General features: G+C 36.0%; 1 pseudogene; it reads right to left on the reverse strand.

Moving 5' to 3' along the window:
- Window positions 1–16,343: 16,343 nt before the first annotated feature.
- Window positions 16,344–27,146, reverse strand: LOC107019551 (annotated as a pseudogene).
- Between the last annotated feature and the right edge of the window lie 6 nt (window positions 27,147–27,152).

Raw genomic sequence — 27,152 nt, forward strand, 5'->3', positions numbered from 1 at the left:
ATAGTATTTTTAAAAAACAAAATTAATTTTTTGAGAGTTTGGGGTTGGGGGTGGGAGGGCTGGTAGGGGTGGATAGGGGGTCTGGCCAGGGGGGAGGTAGGAGTTTAAAAATAAAAATTTGAATTTGAAAATACTTTTAAAAATCAAAATTAATTTTTTGGGGAGGGGGGTTGGGGGGGAGGGTGGTCAGAAATCGGGTGAAAAATAAAATTTTGAAATTGAAAATATATTTTTTTAAATTTGATGTTTTTCCAAAAAAAAAAAGTAATTTGAAATTGGAGGAGAGCTTTGTAAAATGTTTTCCTTAATTTTTGAAGGGAAGTAATTTTGTTTAATTTTGAGGAAAATGAGTTGATTTGGAAAACATTTTCCAAAACTTTTACCCCAACCAAATATGAGAAAATTTGAAAATATTTTCCAGAATATGTTTTCCTTCATACCAAACACACTCTTAATCCTCTGGATGTCTTTTGATAAAAGCAAACTTGAACAAAAAAAGTATGTGTTAGTTCAAATGGCTTATTATAGGTTTTTATAAGTTCAAATAAGGTATGAACCGCGAAATAAAATTATATATCCGAAACTAATATCTAAAGTGAAAATTATGAACGATGAAAGTATTTCTTGTTTACAACTACATTAGTCTTGGTTAAAATGATCATAAAACATTACTTTAAACATTAAATGATATAAAATTGGTGGCATTCGAAAGAAAACATGTTGAACTACAATTTTTATATGTCATTGCTCACCTAATACATTACGTACTAAAATATATGATAGTATACATTGTTTGCCTATAAGAGAGGCACACATTGATTGCATGTAGTTTTTTTACCAATTTTTTTTGGGGTGTTTGTGATGATTTGATAAATTATGTGTGTTAGTTCGATTGGGTAATTATAGGTTTTTATAAGTTCAAATAAGGTATGAACCATGAAATAGAGTTATTTTATACCCGAAACTAATATCTAAGCCAAAATTATGAACGTTCCAAGTTTCTCTTATTTACAACTACACTTGTTTCTATAAAAATGATCATAATGCTTTTCTTTAAACATTAAATGATATAAAATTGGTGGCATTTGAAAGAAGATTCATTGTCCAACAATTTTCATATGTCATGGCTCACCTAATTCATTGCGTACGAAAAGATATGGTAGCATACATTGTTGTCTTTTAGAGAGGGACACATTGATTGCATGTAGTTTTTTAACCTAAGTTTTTCGTGGGTGTTTGTGATGGTTTGATAAATTATGTGTGTTAGTTCGAATGGGTAATTATAGGTTTTTATAAGTTCAAATAAGGTATGAATCATGAAATAGAGTTATTTTATGCCCGAAACTAACATCTAAGAAAAAATTATGAACGTTCAAAGTTTCTCCTATTTACAACTACACTTATTTATGTTAAAATGATCATAATACTTTCCTTTATACATTAAATGATATAAAATTGATGGCATTTGAAAGAAAATTCATTGGACTACAATTTTCATATGTCATGTCTCACCTAATTCATTATTTACTAAAGGATATGGTAGTATACATTGTTTGCCTTCAAGAGAGACACACATTGATTACATGTAGGTTTTTGACCAAATTTTTTCGTGGGTGTTTGTGATGATTTGATAAATTATGTGTGTTAGTTCGAATGAGTAATTATAGGTTTTTATAAGGTATGAAATATCATACCCCGTGCTATCCCCGACACGCGGACATGGAACCAAGAATCACAGGTGATCCTAAGTTAACCCTACTGGCATGATCATGAGCATACTAAAGAAATTAAACTGTTGCGGAAACTAAATCATAAATTTTAAAGTCAAAAGACGGGGAATACACAAATTCTATAACTAAGATGAACTAAATCAATGAGTTTAATACAATGAATTCATTAACTCAATACTAAGCTGAAACTAACTATTTAAGAAAATAGCCTCTAAACTGGATTAGAAATACTGGGACAAGCCTCAGCTAAATCTAGCAAAAACTAAAACTAAATGACTGAAATGTAACTCATGACTGTTGTCCTCGAAGAATAAGGACTCACCACTAAATCATCTAAACTAGAGATCGAAAATCGATCGATGCGTGATCAGGATGCTGAGAACCTGAACCTACATCACGAGTAGATGTAGCACACGTATGCATCAGTACTTGAAGGTACTGAGCATGTAGGATAGAGTAAAGCTGAAATAAAACATAACTGAACAAGTACAAAAGCAAGTATAATAATCTGAACATGATATACTGAATACTGTGATATCTGAATGCAATGACCAGTTTATAACATGCTGATGGTTAATGCAAGAGAGTCTAACTTAACTCTGGGAGTTACTAATTACTGATAATAAAACCATATGAGCTAAATGTGGAGTCCGATGTATACTCCCCATCGAGAGGACCTAATATACCCTGCCAAAGGTATAAAGGCAATCTGGCGGTATCACATAACTGATTACCCACTGAGGGGACTTTTAACCTACTTGGCTAGTAGTTCTTGGACTAATTGGGTACGTTGAACCCTAGTCCAACTCGGTATTATGCTACTCCCATTGATTTATGTAGTTAACTGATTATGTCTGAAATTTATGTAATTACGGGATAGCTAAAAACTGAACATGCAAACTTAGAATGCAACACTTAATCAGATAATGATATATTAAAAAATGAGTCATGTATTACTGAATAGGTAAAATATCTTACCTAGTATGTGTGATTCAAGAACTAAAGAAATACATAGCTAGGGTTCTAATATTCATGCGATAATCTGAGTAATAACATGATAATCTGATTTGGAACATATATTTTAACTAAATCACGAAGTTCTGTTGTAATTTTAGGAACCCTAGGTTTAATCATGATAAGAGAATCAAGAACTGACTTAAAACTAGGGACTTAATTGGTGAAAGGAACCCACCAATGAAATCTCACGTACCTGGTGATGAATTCATGGGAAAATACTAAGGTTTCGGGGCTGGAACTGCTTGAAACTTGCTGCGTTCTTGAATTAGGGTTCTTGACCTATTTGTCCTTTCTTGCTTCTAATTTTCTAAGTTTTGATTAATGATTTGACTTAGGTAAGTTTTTTTTGTTATGTTTCTAGGCTTAAACTAACTAAAATATGATTATTTAAGGTCAAAATGACGTATCTTAGGGTTTAAATGATGTGGGAAAGGACCAAAAGACCCCTGAGTTGATTTCTGTCTGATCAAACGACGGCCTAGAGAGACGGTCCGTTGTTTGATCGACTGTCCGTCGTTGGTTATGTAGGTTGGACCTGTTTGACAGGACTTTACCAAAAAAGGCATAACGTTTTACTCGGAGGTCTAATTTTAGCACAGTCAGTTGCTAGAGAAAGATAATTAAATTATCTATCTATGGGTAGTTCATGGGACACTTATAAAAAACTCAGAAACTACTGGAACTGACTTAAGAGTTATGGTTTCAAGGGTAGAATCCTTAACCCAAACTAGACGAATAGAGATAAGCCTTATATATCTTCTTTCTGGCCTTAAGGTAAGAAATAAATCGACACATAGGCGCTAAGATACTACCCTTCTATTCCAAGATTGGTTCGTCTGGAAACTGAAAATGAACAATCCTAGTTCTACAATCGAATGAGGCATAACAGGAATATAACCAATCCATGCCTTGAATGACATTGAAGTCTACCATTTCTAACTCTACAAGATTTGCTAAGGTGACTTTCTGAGATACTATGACAGGGCAATTTCTATATACCCGTCTAGATATAACTGGGTCACCAACTAGAGTAGAGACTGCGAAAGTTCTGAGAGAGATTCTGGGCTTACACTGAATTGGATTGCTATATAAGGAGTTATTAAGGAAAGAGTAGCCCCTAGATCTAACAAAGAATAAAATCAAGGTCAAAGACACGTAATGTACCAGTAACTACATCAGGAGAACCTTCCTGATCCTGGCAAGCCTGGAGAGCATACAACTTGTTCCGGCACTGACCGCCACCTGTACCAGATAAGTTACTCTGTTGATTCGGGCGACTTGCTGGTGTTGCTGATGTCTACGACTGAGCTCTACCATTAACACTTCCTTGACCTTGTCTAGAAGGATAATCCCTCAACCTGTGACAAGAGTGACCGCATGCAAATCATCCTTCTTTTTCTGCAAAACACTCGCCCAGATAATTCTTACCACACTTAGGGCAAGTGGGGTAAGTCTTGGTGCCTGAAGCATTTCCCTGAGACTTAGAGCCTGGTGCTCTACCCTTCTGGTCATACCTGTTCTTGGAGGATGGAACACTAGTTGATGAAGGCGTTGGAGCTGAAAACATCTGCTGACTCTGCGTGCTATTTCCACCACCCGATTTGCTGAGCATAGTCATAGTTCCCAGTCCTAGCCTTCTTATTTTCCCTAGCCTGTTGCCAAAGCTTATCATCCTCAACCTGCTGAGCATGAGTCATTAGCCAGAGATGTTCATATATCCAAATAACATAGCATTTTTGTACTAAGTTTTTACCAAATCTTACACTCCATACAACAACTTGTTCATCTGAGCCCTGGAGTCAGCAACCATGTGAGGAGCATACCTGGAGAGGTTGTTAAACTTTAGCCCATACTCTTGGATTGTCATGTTACCTACCTCAAGTTTATGAATTCCTGAGACTTTGCTTCGCTCAACTCTATTCGAAAAAACCTTTGGAGCAAAGTATCACTAAAGCAATCCCCAAGTGATAGGAGTTGCATTTTCACCCCTATTCTGCTTCCACTGAGTGTACAAGATATGAGAAACATCCTTCAACTGGTATGATGCTAACTAAACCCGATTATTCTCAATGACTTGCATTACCTCAAAGATGTTCTTGATCTCATCCAATAAATTCTGAGGATCCTCATTAATCTATGATCCTAAGAACTCAGGCGGATTCATCCTAACAATGTTATGGACCCTTGCTGCTATTGATCCACCGTTTTCATTCACATGAGCATGATCCCGATTGTTCTAGTTAGTGATACTCTAAGCCTACATGTGTATGACATTTCAGAACTCAGCATTGGAGACTTCCTGATCTAGGGCTGGAGGAGCTGCGTTTGCATTTCTGGAGTTCACATTCCTAGCGTTAGCTCTAGGAGAAGGCATGATATGAAACGTAGAACGTCAAGTTAGAATGGAATAAGATCATGCGTCACACACAATGAGAGTAATAAGAAAGTGATGTTTTTCTCGAAAACACTTCATAGCCTCCCTCTCATTAGATGTGGTGCACTTTACACCCATGAAAATGACTCTACTTAGTTCGGCTTTTCAGACATCCGAGGACACTTAAACCTAGTGCTCTGATACCATATTTTGTCACGCCCCGAGCTTCCCCGAGACGCGGACAAAGAATCTAGGACCACAAGTAATCCAAAGCTAACTCTGCTGGCATAATTATGAGCATACTAAAGAAAATAAACAGTTGTGGAAACTAAATCATATATTTTAAACTCAAAAAGACGGGGAATAACCATATTCTATAACTGAGATGAATGAAATCAATGAGTTTCATAAAAAGAAGTTATTAACTCAATACTAAGATGAAACTAACTATGTTTGAAAATAGCCTCTAAACTGGACGAGAAATACTACGACAAGCCCCAGCTAAATCTAGGAAAAAATGAAACTAAATGACTAAAAGACTTAAATGAAACTCATGACTGTTATCCTCGAAGAATAAGGACTCACCACTGAATCTGCTTAACTAGAGATCGAAAATTGATCTATGCGTGATCTAGATGCTGAGAATCTGAACCTACATCACGAGAAAATGTAGCGCACATATGCGTCAGTACTTGAAGGTACTGAGCATGTAGGATAGAGTAAAGCTGATATAAAACATAACTTAACAAGCACAAAAGCAAGTATAATAGTCTAAATTTGATACATTTAATACTGAGATAACTGAATGCAATGACCAATTTATAACATATTGATGGTCAATGCAAGAGAGTCTAAGTGAACTGTCGGAGCTACTAATAACCAATAATAAAACCATATGAGCTAAATGTGGAGTCCGTTGTATACGCCCCACCGAGAGGACCCAATATACCCTGTCAAAGGTATAAAGGCATGCTAGCATGATTACTAAACTTATTCCCACAGATGGGACTTACAACCTACTTGGGTAGTAGTTCTGGTTAAGTGATTATGTCTGAATTTTTGTAATTACTGGATAGCCCAAAACTGAACATGCAAACTGATACTGCAACATTTAATTTGATAATGATGCATTAAAAAATGAGGCATGTATAACTGAATAGCCGAAATATCTGACCTAGCATGTGTGATTCAAGAACTAAAGAACTACATAACTAGGTTTCTGAAATTCATGCAATAATATGAGTAATAACATCAAATCTGATTTGGAACATATATTTCAACTAAATCATGAAGTTCTGCTGTAATTCTAGGAAACCTAGGTGTAATCATTATAAGAGAATCATGAACTGACGTAAAACTAGGGACCCAATGGGTGAAAGGAATCCACCAATGAAATCTCACATACCTAGTGATATAATTCACGGAAAAAACACTTGGGTTTTGGGGATGGAACTGCTGGAAACTTTTTGCGTTCTTGAACTAGGGTTCTTGACCTTTTTCTCCTTTCTTGCTTCTAATTTTCTATGTTTTGATTAATTTTTTTGACTTAGGTAAGTTTTTTGTTATGTTTCTAGGCTTAAACTGACTAAAATCTGATGATTTACGGTCAAAACAACATATGTTAGGGTTTAAACAAAGTGGGAAAAGACCAAAAGACCCCTGACTATATTTTTGTCGGACCAAACGACGGCCTAGACAGACGTTCCATTGTTGGATCGACCTTTCATCATTGGTTCCGTAGGTTGGACTTGTTCGACAGGCCTTCACTAAAACAAGCATAACATTTTACTCGGAGGTCTGATTTTAGCACGGTTGGCGGCTATGGAAAGCTTATTCAATTATCTATCTATGGGTAGGTCATACAAGACCTAATTCATTTTTTCTAAATATTATGACCATTTGAAATTGAACCAACTACATTTCCCCTTAACTGTCTTCTAATTCCTACCTTCGATCAGACCTGCGGACTGTGGGTCCACCTAAAGACCGTGCTGGTCATCCGTGGCTCTTGTCATAGAGTGAGTGAATGGGGTGTCGATCGATGGTCAGGGACTACAGACCGTAGTCTTACGTACGGACCATAGGTACGTTCGTTGATCATGTTTTAAACAAATTTTCCTAGGCTGAGATTTTAGGGGTTTCTAACACCACTAACGGATATGCAGGACGGACCGTGGGTCAGTCTACAGTCAGTCGATGGCCATGTTGGTTGCACTTGTAGATTTTCTAAATGCTGGTTTTTGGTCTGTTTAGGATACAGGGTGTTATGTGAACTGTGAAATAGAGTTATTCTATACCCAAAACTAACATCTAAACCCAAAATTATGAACGTTCAAAATTCTTCTTATTTACAACTATATTAATCTCTTTTTAAATAATATAAAATTGGTGGCATTTGAAAGAAAAGTCATTGACCTACAATTTTTCATATGTCATGGATCACCTATTTCATTACGTACTAAAAAGATATGGTAGTATACATTCTTTCCCTTCAAGAGAGACAAAATTGATTCCATGTAGTTTTTGGACCAAACTTTTTCATCGATGTTTATGATGATTTGATAAAATATGTGTTAGTTGGAATGAGTAATTATAAGTTTTTTAATTTGAAATGAGGTTTATAACGTCTTCATTAGCATGTTCCAAGTTTCTGAACATACAAATAAAATTGGTTATATTTTCTGTAATACGCATAATACTCTTTCACCCATAAAAGGAGGGAACCAATCCACAAGGTTTGCTTTAACATTTGTTGTGTACTAGTTGGAATCAAGTTATGTAAATCTTCTATATATCCATTTTTCTTCATTCGGACCTGTTTCATTTTAGTACTCGACAATATCGTGTTCTCTTCACATTCTAGAGACATTCAAATATCTAATTATACGAAGAAAAGAAAAGGTTTATACCAAACCAAGTTTTAACACAATTGTTATCAGGATTTTTAGTTTATAGCAAATGATTTTAAATCTGATAAAGAAAGTCTAATACGAAAGATAACATATCAATACAAGACTTCATCATTTCGATCCATGAACGCAACAACAACTATTGATTAGTGTTCAACTTTAGCTTCCACTTCCTGAAATTCAATAGTACAAAACAAATAGTTAGGTTGTGTCTCAAAACAAATTCACAAATAGTTTAAAGGATTTCTTTAGAATTCTTTGGCTATATATATTTGTTTCTTCCATTTTAGTTAGTTAACTAATCATTTTTTCTTCTAAAACATGTCATCGTCATCAACAAGTGCCACATTGTTATGTTTGTTTCTGTTGTTGGGTTGCATTGCTACTGCTACTACAACCGAACCCAAAACAGAAAACAACTTTGCTACTTCTTAATTCGATTTGTACCCTGATGGTAGTGGAGTACTCACCCGAAAATACCATCACCACCAACTCCAACTCCATCTTTATCTCTATCTCTATCTATGATTGATAATGCTGCTTCACCAATGCATATGTCTCCATCCCCAGATGATGTGTGGTTTCACCACCACACACTACCACTGCTCCAACCATTTCTTGCACCAAGGTGGACGTTTGTGCTTTAGATTTGATTACTTCCATTTTCAAGCGTAGAATTTCATGATCAATTTAATGATGTCAAGTACTTTCAACTATTTCGGATGATTGCTTTTACACAGAGTACACACACTCAAAGAGGGTTCCATTATTCCTTTGAAAAGTAAGAAACTATTGTAGTCATGCAGTTGATGATGCTATTCCATCTCCATCTATGGTTGATAATGTGGTTCCGTCTCCATCTCCGGTTTATAATGCGGCTTCACCAACTCATGTGGCTCCATCATCAGTTGATAATGTGACTTGACCAACTCCTGTGTCTCCATCACTATATGCGGTTGATAATGAGACATCTCCAACTCACGTGGCTCATCAGTTGATAATGTGGCTTCACTTACTCATGCGGCTCCATCTCCATCTACGATTGATAATTCGGCTTCACCAACTCATGGAGCTCCATCCCCATCCCCAATGGATGATGTTGTTTCTCAATCACACATGGCACCTTCTTGGGGGCCAGCCCCATCTCCAACCACTTCTATCATCAAGGTGAATTGTTGTGCATTCAATTTGATCACTTTTGTTTTCAAGCGTAATATTTCATTATCCACGCGATGATGTCAACTACTTTCAAAGATTTTAGATTATTACTTTTACATAGAGTTCACACACTCCAATAGGGTACCATTTTTCGTAGGCAAAGTGAGGAAATATTGCAGTCATTATCAAGCCTGAAGCAAGAGAAAAGGATAATGCAAATTTTTTTTACTTTTTTTGTTAGGTCATTTAGTTTACTTTCCAATTGGTTTTAAAACGGGTGGTAATTAATTATTTTCCAATTAAAATTTCTTTATTAGTTCAATTGGACCTTAATTCTATTTTATTGTTTAATTAGATTACTACTCTTCCATGCATATTTATTTGTCGACTCCATGCAAATAATTTACGACATCACTCCTAGACTATTGATAATGTTTGCTAGATACAATACTGATAATTCTGAGATTAGGATATATCAAGCATTCTCAATACAATCCAAAGAACACTGGACAGAAAGCAGCGAGACATGGACAATGAGGTTGGTTGTATCTTTATGTCAGATAAAAATAGGTCTTATTGAAGATTTCAATGATATTACAATAATTTGTTCATCAGAGAAATTGATGTACACAGTTCTACAATCAATTATGCTATTTTAACTGATCCCAGTACATTAAATTGGCTAATAAATAGGTTTCCCGACTATGGTAAGTTTTTTGGCAAGATTAATGATAGTAATAATTAGACCAACAGTAGTAGAAGTTGTTGTTGATCAATAATTAGATTTGAAGCATTTTCATAATTGCTAAGTTTTACTAGAACAACAAATAATAATCTTTCACCCTAAAAATCAGTGGAACAATCCACAAAGTTTCCTCTAACATTCTCGGTGTACAAGGCGGAATCAAGATTCAACAACAATTCTGATACTAAATGCAGCAGACGAGATGGAGCAAGAGAATAGATCATGACAAGGTTTCACAATTTCGATGCATGCACTCACCAGCAAGTACAGAATTAGCTTCCACTTCCTGAAATTCAATAGTCCAAAACAAGTTAAGGTTGCATCTGTCAAAATTTTCGTCAAAAAATTGTATAGTATGTTAGTATGTAAGCTTCCACTATTAGTAAATGGACTAGATCCCTTGACACAGCAAGAACAACAATAATAAGTAGTAAACAACAAAGAAGTTTATGTGAAACCCTCTTGCTCAAGGGTGGGGAAAACCACGACTGGTTCTCATAGGATTTCAAGTCAAACTCTATTTATCTCAAGAAGAGCAATGATTCAGATTACAGACTCTTGTAACTCTAAATCCCTTATGTAAGACAACCTGATTAGAGTTGGTTAAGGAGTCCTAAAGTTCTAGCCTTCTTACGCTCACTAAGGCCTCATTTATTTACACTTAATGAAGGTCTCAATTTTAATCATTCAGATTCATCCCATTCAGTACGTTTGGTTTTTAGCTCTGAATCTGAATCATTCAGATTTAGCCCATTAAGTTCATTTGTTTAATTTTTTTAGAAACCTCTTAATGGTCTGAAGAGGTCTGAACGAATCAGATCTGTAGGAGACTCTTAATAACATTCAGACTCATTTGATAAGTTTTCAAGTATTAAATCATCACTTTTTTGCTTTGGGCGTGCCTTTTTATCTCATAACTAAAAACTTTTTTTTCTCTCTTTTCACAATCGATCACCATTTTTTCCCTCTTGAACTAGTTAGTTTTCATAAAGTCTTTCAATTTTTTTTATATTAATAATATTCTTGTATTGACGTGTGTCAATAAATGTTGTAATAATATTTTTGGTATTGTTGTTTATCAAGGTTTTTGAATTAAAAATAGTACCCAAATGATGATTATTAAAACTTTTCAACTTTTTTTTTTTTATCAAAAGTGATATATTTTGTTGAAATGAGATTTTTTATAATTATTTTTTAATATATTGTTCAGTTTCACTTGCACATTCAGATATTAAAAACAAACAACATTATTATTTAGTGTTCAGATTTAGAGACCACATCTTAATATTAAGATGTGTATTCAGATCAAAACACTCAAATCTTAATGCAAATCTTAATATTCAGATGTGTAATCAGATTTAGACATCTTAATTTAATGAAAACAAATGAGGCCTAAGACTTTGTATAAATCCAACATTACTTGGTGAGGTAGATGTAAATAGGACCAAGGACTCTAGTTGGCTATATATATTTGCTTATTGAATTGTACCGCGACATCAAGAGAAAGAATAGCTTAGCAGACATACGTTGTATTCTCTATATTTTCTTCATGGTATCAGAAGCCTGGGTTCAATTAAGAACAAACTATCTTGAAGCCATTTTTTTCTTCTTCTTTACAAACTGTACGTTATGGCAGCATCCTTCAGCACCACCTTCGACCTCTCTCCCTCTTCACTGCACCAACTCATTGCAATATGTCCAATTAAACTAAAACCTTCAAAATATCTTCTTTGGAGGACACAACTCCTTCAACTAATGCAAGCCTTAAAAATCAATAAAATCATCAAGGACGACCCTCCGCTCCAGACTATAGAAAATGAGAAGGAAGAAAATATTCAAAACTCAAAATTCGCTGAATGGCAAGACCGTGACGTTCTTATTAGGAGTTGGATGTCTGGAACAATGATAAAAGAGTCAATGTTCCTTATTATAGGATGTTCAACCGCAAAACAAATAATGGAATATCTCGAGGATACTTACCTTCAAACAAGCAAGGATAAGGAATTTCAATTGAAACAATAGCTTCAAACTGTGATGCTAGGGTACAAATCCGTTGATGAATATATCAAAGAGTTTAAGCGAGTTTGTGATATCCTCATGATTATCCAAAATCCATTGGATGAAGATAGCAAAGTTACTAATTTTGCTAGAGGTCTTGGAAACAAATACAAGACCCTTCACACTGTCATGTTGGGTAAAACACCATACCACTTTTGGACAATTTGTGACCGCCCTTAGTGGGTTTGACATGAGGGAAGAAGAAGACGAACAAATGATACAACCTACTCTTGATCCAAACGTAACCTTCATTGCACAAAAGTCTCATGGCAGAGGTCGTGGAAACCCTTAAAGAGGAAGAGGAAATCAAATAGGCAGAGGAAACAGAGGGGGATTTAATCAAAGGCATTCTAATACACAATCACCAGGGCCTATCAGCAGAATGAGAATTCCAAATATAATACTTGCCAGATTTGTGTAAAGAACAAAAATTCAGCTCTCTCTTGTTTTTATAGGTGGTATTATTCTTATGAGGCACAACAGGAAGTACCAGAGGCTCTCGCAGCTATTTCACTTGATAATCAACATGATAATCATCTATACATGGATTCAGGTGCTAGTAATCACATGGTACTCTCCTCAGGTATTCTTATGAGCCCTTCTCTATATAAGGGAACTGATTAGGTCACTACAACAAAAACAACTTTTAGCGGCATTAAATATTGACACTAATAAAGAGTACTAAAGTCTTTACCGGCATTAGTTAAGTGTCATTAGAACCAATGTCGCTAAAGACTTTAGGGACGTATACAAAGAGTGACAATTGCCGCTAAAAATACATATTTAGCGTCAATTAAGAATTAAATGCCGCTAATGGTCATTTTTATTGTAGTGGGTTATGGTAGGCATTGGTGATGAATTACCTATTACACACATTGGAGAACAAAATATTGTATAAAAACTTCGTTTAAAGAATGTTTTTGTTGTGCCTCCACTCAAAAAGAATCTTATCTATGTTAGTAAATTTGTTGAAGATAATGCTTGCTCTCTTAAGCTCACTGACAAGGGTTTTGGTTGTTAAGGATAAAAGAACGGGCATAGTTCTGGCAAAGGGTAATAGAAGACATGACTTGTATGCTCTGGCAGAAAGTCTACATGAAGCTTTGATAACAACGAAAATAGAGAAGAACTCGGACACAGTTTGGAATCAAAGAATAGGACATCCACACTCGAGGATTCTTAATTTTTTTGCAGAGCAGTAAGATGATTGATGTTAGGACTTGGAGTAAAAACTTTTTTTAGTTTGTAGTAGTTGTCAAATGGAAAAATTTGTAAGCTACCTTTTCAAGTTTGTAATAAAAGAGAGCTTGCACCGTTAGCTAAAATTCATTGTGATGTATGGGGACCAGCCCCTGTTGTTTCTTCTCAAGGAAAAAAATTCTATGTTATTTTTGTCAATGATTGCACACGATTTACTTGGATCTTTCCCCTAAAGAATAAATCTGATTTTCTATCCATTTTCATGGCCTTTCACAAGTTAATAGAAAACTCAGTTTTCCAAGAAACTTAAAGTTTTCAATGTGATGGGGGAGGAGTATTCAACAGTTTAAATTTTGTATCTTACTTGTCTCAACATGGTATCACGAGACAAATTTCTTGTCTACATACTCCTGAATAAAATGGAGTAGCTGAACGAAAACATAGACACATTGGTGAGACTAGTTTGACTCTACGTTTTAATGTGAATCTACCTTTGTTTCTTTGGGTTGAAGCTTTTATGACTGCACTGTTACTAATCAATAGAATGCCTACATCAACATTGAGTATGCGGTCTCCATTCTTGAAGTTACATGGAAAGAAACCTGACTATAATGCCTTAAAGGTATTCGGATGTAGATGCTTTCCATATCTTAAAGGGCAGAATACAAATAAATTTCAACCCCGAAACTTTTCCATGTGTGTTCATCGGTTACAACCTACTTCACAAAGGTTATAGGTGCTATCACCTGAAAACAAGGAAAGTTTTTATCTCAAGACATGTAATTTTTGATGAATTTTTCTTACCCTACGTGTCTACTAGAACTGATTTGTCTGCAGATTAAGATAGTTCATATTTTACTACGTTCCATGATTTTCGGAGCATAAAAATGGACAATCTTCAGTCGTTACTCCTCTAGATAACTCAACAGACTGCTCTGCCCTCCAGCATCTGATTTTTTTCATGAATCATCTCTTATGCAGCAAATCTCCTCTGACTTGCAGCAGTTAGGATCATCAAATATAACTCCAAATTCTCTAGTATCTGTGTCCAACTCTACGGAAATAGCACCTCATGCAGCAGCTACACCTTATAACCAATTGTATCATAGTCCCAACATAACATCCTCTTTCACACAATTAAAAGACAACTCTTCATCACCTGACAATCAGTTGATGTTCAAGATCAAACACACACCCAACAAATCACTGATAATACCCACCACATTCTCACCTGAACAAAAAGTCATGCCATGTCAAACCCCACATTTCATACCCTCTTCACAGCTTCTATCCAACCCAATATTCTCAAACCAAAATCACTCAAAACAGCTTTATCCATGCCCCGTTGGTTGGATGCTATGCATGATGAATTGAATGCTTTGAAATTAAACGAAACTTGGACATTGGTTCGCGGCAACCCGATATCAATATTGTTGATTCTCGATGGGTATTCAAGAAAAACTCAAGCCTAATGGTTCTGCTGAATGGTTCAACAAGTAAAGCTGATCCATCATTATTTGTGTTGCATTCACCAGAGGGTACTATTTTACTACTCCTTTATGTTGATGATATTATTCTCATTGGGAGTAACTCTCTCAGTATGTCTAAGCTCATCAACAACCTTCAATCATGTTTTGCCATGAAAGATATGGGAAGCCTTCACTACTTCCTTGGTATTGAGGTTCACCATCGTGAGGATGGTCTTTTCTTGAGCAAGAGCAAGTATGCCTCTAATCTTCTTAAACGCACAGACATGTTGGGAGCATGTGCTATTCAAACAATTCTCTCACAAAAACATACTCTCGATGACTTTTCTAATTCACAAGACATTGAAGCTTTTGCATATCGAATTGTCGTCTGAGCCTTATACTTGACGCCCACTCGTCCAGATATCTCTTATGTAGTAAACCTTTTGTGTCAGTTTATGCAATGCCTCACATCTATACACTGGTCTGGCGTCAAACATGTGCTTTGATACATTGATGGTACATCTACATTAGGCCTCCGTATCTACACCAAGTCCTCTCTTAACTTTGTAGGATTTTCTGACGCCGATTGGGCAGGCTGCCCCCTAACTCGACGTTCCACATCAGGCTTATGTATTTTCATTGGTTCTAATTGTATCAGCTGGTCTTCAAGGAAGCAAGTTATTGTGTCGAAGTGTAGTGCTGGAGCTGAATATCATTCATTAGCGTCTCTTGCTGCTGAACTCAGTTGGGTGACCTACCTGCTCAAAGACGTTGGCATCTCAATATTCAGTGCTCCACTTCTTTTCATGGAATCAATGCCCTACACCTAACGTCTAATCCAGTTTTGCATGCTCAACAAAACATGGGGAGCTTGACTATCATTTTATGCGTGAAAAAGTTGTCCAAGAAGCTATGATTACCAAGTTTATCCCTTCAGGACTTCAATTAGCTGACATATTTACTAAGACATTGCCGAATATACTGTTTCAAGCCTTACGAACCAAGCTTGGCATTGTTTATCACCCCAACGCCAGCTTGAAGGGGGATGTAAGACAACTTGATTAGAGTCAGTTAAGGAGTCCTAAAGTTCTAGCCTACTTAGGCTCACTAAGAGTTTGTATAATCAAACTCTACTTGGTAGGGATTATGTAGATAGGACCAAGGACTCTAGTTGGCTATATATATTTGCTTATTGAATTGTACCGCGACATCAAGAGAAAGAATAGCTTAACAGCCATACGTTGTATTCTATATATTTTCTTCACCTTCCCCCTCTAAGCAACAAATCTATTATTCACTAACCCAACTAGCCATAGAGAACTCTAGCAATGACTCAAGAATAATGTTGAAAGGAAACACTTATCTATTTTCTTTGTAGCTTAGGAATAGATCTACAAAGATAAGCACTGATTGAAACTCTAATGCAACATTGTTCGTACCAAATTAGACCAATTGTCTATAACAAATGCTTTTGAAACATGTATATTGATAAATATTTATTGCTTTAAAATTACAAACATTATCATAATTGACGATAAGGGACAAAGTGCAATGCACATGTCTAGAAACTAATAACGTAAAAAATACATATTCTTATGGGAACTACGAGCTATACAAGGAAATATATCAATGTTGTGCCACGTTTTTAAGGGGGAAAAACATATTCAACGCCTCGTCCTATATTTAATAGAAAAAGAAGTGCAAAAAGAGCATACAAGCTAAACTAAGCAGAATTCTTACTAGTAATCGTAAGGGATTAACAATGCTTTCAGCATAATTTTCTACAGGATGGCATCCCATGAGATCAACAGTGTGCTCTAGCTTTCTTGTTGAACCCCCAAATATCAGTGCTATTTGTAGTTTTGATGATTTGACAAACACAGGGACCTTGTGAAGGAACATGGTTCTCAGCTCAATATGCCTTTTGCTGCGAGCTTGAAAAATTACAAAAATTTAGTGCACAATCTCCAATAGTAGAAAAAGTGGCAGACACGTCAGAAACCTAAACCAATGGAATGACTTTAAGGTTTGTACCTTTCTACAAAATCATAACAACTCCACATTCACTATTCAGTTTTTGCAACTTGAAAAGGCATATCAAAAACTTTTGCAAAGACTGAGAAAATCAGAGAGAAGAAATAATTCAACGTACGATTCAAACTGAAGTGAAGATAGTGTATGTGTCTTAGAAGTATTTCTTCTGATCTGAAATTGTAAGCTGATTCTAAAACCTATAAAAGATTCAACGTGTTTTGATCTGTAAATTCTAAATTATTTAAGTTCAACTAATTTAGTGGGCAACCCGTGTGTTTCTTAGAAAAGTCTAATCATCAGTAGATTGGTGGTTTGGTGGCCAGTCTGTATGATTTCTTAGAAAATCATTAGTTGTCTAGAGGTGATAGCTTAATGGGCAGAGTCGTATCTTCTTAGGCTCTTCAAGAAATAGAGTTGTTGCTTGATAGTGAAATTAATAACTTTTCTCAATAGTTATTAATATTTTAGTGTGTCAAGGGACCTTGTCCATTGACTGGTAGTGGACGCACAGATTCTAACAAGTGTTATCAGAGCAGGTACTCTCTATCTGGTTAACACCATGAGTGTGATTCCTATTCTAGAATGACTGCTCCACTTAACCTAGAAGAAGGTCAATCTTCAACCCAACCTCTTCTATTCAATGGCCAGTTCTATAGCTGGTGGAAAAAAAGATGCTTGATTTTCTCATGGCTGAAGATAGTGAGGTATGGGGTTTTGTCTTGGATGGACCGTTTATTCAAACGTATGAAGTTAAAGATGGTGAGATCACTCAAGTTATTCCAAAGACTCTGCAATAATACAGTGAAACTGATAGAAGAAAAATTGAAAAAGGCTACGAAGCAAAGAAGTTGCTTGTTTGCGGCATAAGTGCTGAAGAATTTAATCGTGTTTTCGCTTTTGAATCAGCAAAGGAGATCTGCTATTGCTTAAGAATTCCTCATGAAGGGACTGAACAAGTAAAGGAGTCAAAGATAGACATTATTACATCTCAATATATAAACTTCAAAATGAGAGAAGGAGAAATCATTCATAACATGTATACCAAACTCTCGTCCATCACAAATGAGCTGCGATGTCTTGGAGAACCAATTAGTATGAGCAAGAAAGTTAGGAAAGTTCTTTGAATTCTTCCTAAGTCCTGGGAAAGCAAGGTAGATGCTATCACAGAAGCCAAGTACTAAAGTTTTTAACGATGATGCTCTTGGAAATCTCAAGACACATGAGATGGACAGAAGTGACAATTTGTCAAAAAGGGAAGCCAAGAAGGACAAGTCTTTAATGCTAAAAGTCAATCCTGAAGAAATATCTAGTGAAGATGATGATATGTCTTACCTTACCAAGAGATTTCAGAAGATTGTAAGGAAAAACAAAGGCTTCAGAAAGGGAGGAAATTTTCCTATAGCTGCTACTGCCAGTGACACATGTCACAAGTGTGGATTGTCCATTACTCAAGGATGAAGACAATGAATATCAAAGGCCAAGAGGTTAAAAGGACAAGCGCAGGGACCTGGTACTTGACAAAAATATTCAAAAGACTGCAGCTAACTATGTAGTAAAGAAAGCTCTTGCTGCATGGGGAGATTCTTCAATTGAGTCAGAATATTTTGAAGAACCTTGAGATGCATCAATGGTGGTGATTCAAGATGAGGAAAATGTATTCAATGAAATGTATGCCTTCATGGCTCAGTCAAATGAGGAAGATGATAAAGATTAGGTAAATCTTGTTGATTTTAAGCTATATTTGAATACTTACTCTCTTAAAATATTGAAAAGATTAGCAAATGTTTTGATCGATTCTATGATAGAGTTAACTTCTGAGAGAGATTCCATGAATGCTGAATTTAAAAGTCTGAGTGAGAATAGAGAGAAGATGGGTGTGAAAATGTTAGTCATTGAAGACCAAATGCTTGTTTTAGAATCTGACAAATTAGAACTCAAAAACAATTGGACTTAATGATTGAAAAATCTGGAAAAAAAAAAAAGGAGAGTCTACTAGTTTATAAATTGAATTGGAGGAAAATTTGAAAACTACTGAGACTAAACTTGCTTTAGCATTGGAAAAAAATAGCAACTTAGAAATGGATCTGATCCAGCTTAAGGAAGAACTCACTAATTCCATAAAATGGACAAATTCCTCAAAATTACTTACTAATGTAACAAATCAAAGCAACTACAACAAAAGGGTTCTAGGAATCTTTAATACCTTTCCTCCTTACAATTCCCATAGTAAATATGCGTATGTGTCTGATAATTTGTTGTGTCTTCACTGTGGTAGAAATGGGCATTTAAAATGGGAGTGTACAGCTTGGAAAGAATCACAAGAGATGTTTTCAATTTATACAGGACCGAAAAAATTACCAAGAAGGGGACCTGGTCCTGTTCGAAATTCCTTGATAAAAAAAACATAAAATTACTTCACTAGGCAAGAAACACTTTGATCACACCTTTATCTGCTTTCTGGGAACTCAAGTTGAAATGGGTTCCTAAGTCCAACAAGTGATGTTGCAGGTGAGCGAGAAGAGTAGTATCCAATGTTGGTACATGGATAGTGGATGCTCCAAACACATGACCAGAAACACAAAAAACTTCCTCTCTTTCTCAAGGAACTTCAAGGTGGAGGTGTCTCTTTTGGTGATGGAAAGAAGGGGGATATTTTAGGTGTTGGCAGAGTTTGCGAATCAGTTGAAGAATCCTTGAAAATGTGTATCATGTGAGTGGATTAAGGTATAGTCTTCTTTGCGTATCTCCAGATCAGTGACAAGGGAAATGAAGTAACGTTCACCTCTGATAAGTGCACTGTAGTCAATCTGATTACAAAGAAAGTGATTTTTACTGCTCAAAGATGTAAAAACATGTATTTGTCAAACCTAAGAAACATCTCATGGAGACTATCTGACATGTCGTAGTGCTCAGAGTGATAATGCTGATCTATGGCATCAAAGACTAGGTCATGTGAGCTCGTCTTTAGTTAATAAGGTGGCTTCTGAGGACCTGGTCCGGGGTTTTCCAAAATTGAAATTTAGTGAAAGCAAAGTGTGTGAAGCTTGTGTGAAAGGCAAGCAAATCAGATCATCTTTCAAGTCAAAGAAGCAAGTGAGCTCCTCAAGAACATTAAAACTGCTACACATGGATCTGTGTGGACCTCTGATAATTCAAAGCAGAAGCAGAAAGAAATACATTTTGGTTATTGTTGATGATTACTCAAGGTTCACATGGACGAGGTTTCTAAGATCAAAAGTTGAGACACCTGATATGCTGATTGTGTTTTTCAAAATGATTCAAACAAAATTGAATCATCTGATTGTTGGGATTAGGTCTAATCATGGAACAGAGTTTGAAAACTCAAATATTGAAGAATTCTATTTAGAAAAGGGTATAAGTTACAACTTTTCACCTCCAAGAACTCCTCAACAGAATGGAGTGGTGGAGAGAAAAAATAGAACTTTGGTGAATATTGCTAGAACCATGCTTATTGAGTCAAATATTCCTCAAAACTTTAGGGCTGAAGCAGTCAACACAGCATGCCACGTTAGAAACAGGTGCTTGATAAGGTCGATATTGAAAAAAACTCCTTATGAACTACTCAACAAAAATAAAACTAAGTTGAATTATCTAAGGACGTTTGGGTGCAAGTGTTTTGTTTTGAATAATGGTAATGATGATCTTTGAAAGTTTGATCCTCGAAGTGACGAAGGAGTTTTTGTGGGATACTCATCATCAAGCAACGCTTACAAAGTATTTAACAAAATAAATGAATGTATTGAACAAAGTATTAATGTGATTTCTTATGAAGATGCTAAGTTGAAAAAGATAGAATCAAACGATGAAGATGAATTGAATAAGTTGCTACAAGTTCAGAAGAGTGAAGGAAGTAAGACTGATAATGATGATCCAGGTTCATCTGAAAAGACTGAGGAAAATGATGAATCTAAAGAAGGACCTGGTCCCATGCAGAATGAAAATCAAGATATAACTCATTGTCCAGAATATGATGATTCTGAGGATGAAAAGCATGATACATATCAACTTCAACCTTTAGTATCAAGGCCGGCTTGTAAGCATAGTTCATCTCATCCTCTTGATAATATCATTTCACATGTTGAATTCTAGAGTACATAATAGATCGACAACAAGAAATCTATTTGTTTTTTCAGCTTTCATCTGAACAATTGAGCCTAAAAATGTAAAGGAGGCTTTAAGTGATGCAAACTGGGTTAACTCAATGAAATAAGAACTGCATCGGTTTGAGAGAAGCAATGTATGGTACCTGGTCCGAAAACCTGTTGACAAAACAGTTATATTAGGTGGGTGCTCAGAAATAAGCTTGATGATAGTGGTATAATTACAAGGAATAAATCCAGATTGGTTGTTCAAGGATGTAATCAGGAAGAAGGCATAGACTATGATGAGACATTTGCGCCTGTCGCTAGAATGGAGGCTATCACAATTCTTATAGTTTTTGCTGCTCTTATGAGATTCAAGTTGTATTAAATGTATGTTAAAAGTTCTTTATTTAATGGAGACCTAAAGGAAAAGGTGTATGTTAAACAACCTCCTGGTTTTGAAGATACTGAGCTACCAAATCATGTGTTCAAATTGAATAAGGCCTTCTATGGGTTAAAACAAGCCCCCAGAGCTTGGTATGAGAGGTTGTCCAAATTCTTGTTGAAGAATGGTTTCAAAAGGAGGAAAATTGATAATACTTTGTTTCTGATGAAAAAGGAACAAGAACAGCTCATTATACAAGTATATATGAATGATATCATTTTTGGGGCTACATCTGAAAACTTGTGTGAAGAATTTGCTGGTTCAATGGGAACCTAGTTTGAGATGAGCATGATGGGTGAACTAACTTTCTTTTTGGGGCTGCAAATTAAGCAATAATCAGAGGGTACTTCAATTAGTCAAGTGAAGTACACAAAGGAATTGCTAAAGAAATACAACATGATTGAGTCCAAACCTATAGATAGTCCTATTGGAACACATCCCAAGCTAGGAATAGATGAAGCGAATCCTCTTGTAAATCAAACCATGTATAGGGGCATTATTGGGTCATTATTATACTTAACTTCTTTTAGACCTGACATTGTGTACAGTGCTGGAATGTGTGCTAGATTTCTTGCAGGTCCCCGAGATTCTCATTTAAAGCTGCCAAATGGATACTAAGATATCTGAAGAAAACAGGGGGACCTGGTTCTATTCTATCCAGCTAGTGATTCTTTTAATATAGTCAGATTTGTTGATGCTGATTTTGTAGTACTTCAGGCATGACACATTTTCTTGGGTCCTCTCTTGTCTCCTGGGGAACGAAGATAATTTTGTGGCTCTCTCAACCGTTGAAGATGAATATGTAGCTGCAGCTTCTTGTTGTTCTCAGCTTGTGGATTAAGCAACACTTAGAAGATTTTGGACTGTGCATAAAGTCAATTCCTCTTATGTGTGATAAGACTAGTGCTGTTAGAATGGGGAAGAATCCGTTCAACATAAGAGAACAAAACATATTGATGTGGGACATCACTTCTTGAGAGATAATGTTGAAAAAGGGATAATATTGCTTTTAAGTATTGCAGAACAGAGGATCAAATTAAGGACATCTTCACCAAAGCTCTCAGAAAAGATCGTCTGTGAGTAACAGGCTGAAGTTGGGAATGATGAATCGAAATTGACCTAAAGTCATTCAAAAGCATGGAATTTCCTTGGTGGCTAAAATTTGCAGTGCAGGTATCCTATTTACTAATAATAAACTGTCATAGTGAGGTCAATATTGTACCTATTGTAGGTATACATTCATGAAGAAGTACAGAAACAAAGTATGGCCAGAACTACTCAGGAATGGGGTTTCACTTGCAGTATAGGACCTATTCCTTTCAGAGGTTAGCTTTCTTTACATTATTTTTAAACATGTTTGAAAAGGAACCGTTGAAATGGCCACGTGTCAGTCATCGGTCATTCTGACCGATTGTCCCATCGCTTAACTCCAAGCGACACATCTAATCTAAGGGACCTGACATCGTTTCTATTCTTTTTATACATCTTCCTCTTCTCTCTTGTTCGTCTTACATATTTTTGAACTTTCTCTTGGAAAACCCTAAAATCCTTTTCTTCTTTCTCTTTATTAGTTACTGATTATTGCATATATCTTGGTAAAATATCTGAACCATCATCTTCATCAAAGAAGATTCTTTCATATCTAAGTGAAATCGACCCTCTGTCATTTTATAAACCTTCATCTGTTTGGTCTCAATCCAAAGTGTTGACTACTTATCCAGTCAACCTTGCATTTGATAGTTCTCAACATCATTCTCCTTCCCTTGATAAAACAACCCTATTCTCTCCCCTCAACCTGGTCCTCATGTAGAAACATTGTCCGATTACCTTTTTGAGTGAGATCTACCATAGGGCAAGACGTCTGAGTCCAACATCTTGGCCGCTAGTGAAAGTTTGGTTATTGAAAGTCTTACAATGATTAGGGAAGAAGCCCTACAATAAGAAAATGAAAATTTTTTGGATGAAAAGGTCAGAGAAACTCAACCTGTGTTTTACAAAACCCCAGATTTTTGAAGATACCCGTCTTCAGATTCTACGGACACGGAGGATGACAATCGTCCCATTCAATGGCTGCTGAAGAAGAGAGAAGTGTACATCTCAAAAAAGAGAAAAGAAAAGGTTGTTGAAGTTGAGTCTAGAAGCAAACCATTTACAACATCTGACTCCAAAAAAATGTTGGTTGATGCTATAAAAGCGAGTGCTGAATCTACCGCTAAAATTGGATGAAGAGAACTTTTACAGTGTCAAAATTCCAAATACCGTTGTCAGATATGGTGGAGGTATCTGGGGCGTGATCTGAAGAGGAACCTGATAAGGAAATTGTGGTTGATTTGAAACAAAATTTAAAGAAGAAAGATGATAGCGAGAAACCCAAAGGAAAAACTAAAGTTAGTGGTACTAAGGATAAAGGAAAAAGAAAGAGGAAAACTTATGAAGTGGAACCTGAAGAGTCTTAACAGGGACCTGATCCACAAGTACATGTGGATGACACAAATGTCAATAGACAAACAATTGTTGACAATCTGAGCACACAAAGTGTCTTAGCAGGTATAGTGTTTGATATGAATATTGTTACACAACCTGGCATGGGTACTCTACATGACATTGTGGTGATTCACTCATGGATACACCTATTTGACACCACGTCTCGTGTTCTCCATGAGGAAAAGTACGTGAGTTCTACTACAACATTTAGTTTCAAAAAAATGGAAGTATCAAGACATGAGTGAGAAACATAGAAATCTATCTTGATGAACACTTACTTGGAAATATTTTAGGGGTACCTCGAGAAGGTATCAAGTCTGTAGTTTGGAAGACTTGTTCTGTTGAATTTTTTGAGGTATGCTCCCAAGTTCCTAAAACTCGATGTGCTGGATTGCTCAAGAAGTTAATAAAAAGTGAATATCAGTTGATCTTTGAATTTGTCAACAAGGTTCTTCTTCCCAAAATAGAAAACAGAACTTCTGCTACTTCATCTGATCTGTTTATTATGGAATCCTTGTGAAAGTTCGAATCACTGGACCTTCCAGCACTCATGTTTGAACACGTGTACAAGATTGTAATTGAACAGAAAGGGAAGCACTGAATGGGATATGGATACTTACTGAAAAAAGTATTCACGTACCTAAACGAATCATTTGGAGTTGGAAAAGTAGGGACTGCAAAGCAATCATTCACTGAGACTACTGTGGTTGAATGCGAATGCATCGAAGGAAAGGGAAATCCTAAGAGTAAAGTGTCTCAGTTAATTGAAGAGCATGATCAGCTGAAGCATGAGCTGGAAGAGATGACTGTGAGGTTGAGTAGCAAGGATGCAGAAATTGCCATTCTCAAGGATGAACTACTCAAGGCGCAGACTGAGGGACCTTGTACCTCCATATTTCAAGGACTGCATAAGGAAAATGAATAAATGAGGGCCAAGATTGCTGCTTTGCAAGAGAAAGAAATCAAGGAGAATGATGACGCAAATGCTAGACTTACCCTCATCATTTAGTCCCTTTCCCATTAGCCTCCCCCCTCACAGTTCATCCTGTCAATTCCCTTTGTATTTTTCTTGTGGCACATTTGCAAGGTCTCTTGAACCCTAGTTTAAATTTAATGTATTGAATGTTATTTCTTATTTTGCAATGAATCTTATTCCTATTTCATTCTGGCTAATGTCTATTGTCAGCTGTTTTCTCTTATGCTTGATAGCCACAAGGATATAATCTTACTTGACTGTCTTATTTGTATTGTTTGTTTACTGTGTCTCTTTTTTATGATTCCAAAAGGGGAAATTTTTATGCTTTCGGATGCGTAAGCCAGGGGAAATATGCCACTTAGAGGAAAAATGTATGGCTGTGTGTAAGTACGAGTTGAAATTGCTTAGGCTCAGGGAAACTTTACTTGGGGCATGCAATTCAGGGGAACATGTATAGCTGTGTGTAGGTCAAGGGAAAATATCGGAAATTGCTCAAGGTGTGATTACTGTTAGGGGAAAGGGTTAAAGGTGTGATTTTGCCAATATCATGGAGAGTTAGAACATTTTTTGGGGATTGGTTTATTGTTTATCATCATCAAATAGGGGGAAGATGTTATTTGTAGTTTTGATTATTTGACAAACACAGGGACCTTCTCAAGGAACCTGGTTCTCAGCTCAATATACTTTTTGTTGCCAGCTGGAGAAAGTACAAAAAGTTGGTGCATAGTCTCCAACAGTGGCAGAAGTGACTGATACATCATAAACCTCCACTAATGGCATGGCTTTAAGGTTTGTGACGTTTCTACTAAAGCATAACAACTCCACATTAACTATTATGTTTTTGCAAATTGGAAAGGCATATCAAGACCTCTTGCAAAGGCTGACAAAATCAAATAGAAGAAATAATTCAACGTACGTATCAAAATTAAATGAAGATAGTGCATGTGTATTAGAAGTATTTCTTCTGATCTGAAATTGTAAATTGATCCTAAAACTTATAAAGGATTTAGTGTGTTCTAATCTGTAAATTCTAAGTTAGTTAAGTTCAACTAATTTAGTAGGAAACTTGTGTGTTGCTTAGAAAAGTATAAATCATCAGCAGATTGGTAGTTTAGTGGGCAGTCTGTAAGATTGCTTAGAAAATCCTAAGTTGTCTAGAGGTGATAGCTTATGGGCAGAGTCATGTCTGCTTAGGCTCTTCAAGAAATAGAGTTGTTACTTGATATTGAGAAAAATAACTTTTTCTCACTTTGCTGTAACCGGTTTACTTTTTCTTGTGAAGGTTAGTGAAACGGTTTGAAATCCTGTGTGATAGGTCGTGAATTTACTACCTTGAGCAAGGAGGTTTCCACATAAACTGATTGTGTCAAATAATCTGCATTTATTTACAGTTATTATTATTTTAGTGTGTCAACAGACCTGATCCATTGACTGGTGGTAACGCACAGATTCTAACAATCAGTATAACTCCTAGAAGGGAAACTAAAATGTAACCCTTGATTGAGTGGCGAAGATGTGAAGAGAATGGGTAAGTGGTTGGAGAACCCATTATGAAACCCTACATTTTGAGGATATTCAGTGGTGAACTGCTTCTTCCAAGATACATGTAAATCATAAAAAACTCATTTCCAAAAGCTCCCAATTTGAAATCGAATTGTCTTCTCCACAAATAGGAAGCTCCAAGCTACCCCATTTCTCGGCTGCAACATCAAAAGAAATGATCTTCTGCACATTGATATCACAAAAACTTGTAGATGTAGTCCAATAAAGCTTCCCGTTGACAATATTAGCTGGAAGATATATCAGAAAGACATCCTTAAGCTGATCATGAAGTGTTCTCCAAGAATTCGTCCTCGAACTATAAATGTTGACCACATAACTCAGTTCGAGTACATCAGCAATAAACACAGCTTTGTAATCAAACGTGATTCATCATATCCCAAACTATATTTTATATAGAAATTGGAACCCCACGGCAAATTAAGTAGTTTCGTGGACTTTCTAATGGTGGGGTTCCATATATATATATCTCCCATTTATAATTGTCCAGACAAATTAACCCATTGGCAGTAGCCACAACGGAAGATATTTTAAAACGGTCGAATTCATTTTAAAAGTCAAAGGGAAGAGAGAAGTAAAGTTGAAATATCCATTGATGGCTGGAAACACAAATCTATGATTTAAGCTTAATTTGAGATGTGTATACACGAAATATGGGCTAGATATGAGTTGATGTTGTGATTTAGAAAAAGACATACATTTGAAGAGAGATTTGGGGGGCAGCCTTAAGAGTATGTCTGTTATGATCTCATTTGCAATTTCGGAATCAGTTGTTGTACAAGTAGCCATAGGAGTGAAGATAAAATCAAACCATGAGAAGAATTTGAGAAGAATAATGTGAATCACCTGATGAACCAATCCCAAAAAGAAACAAACAGAAACATCACCAC

Source organism: Solanum pennellii, chromosome 5, assembly GCF_001406875.1.
Source record: "Solanum pennellii chromosome 5, SPENNV200".
NCBI lineage: Eukaryota > Viridiplantae > Streptophyta > Magnoliopsida > Solanales > Solanaceae > Solanum > Solanum pennellii.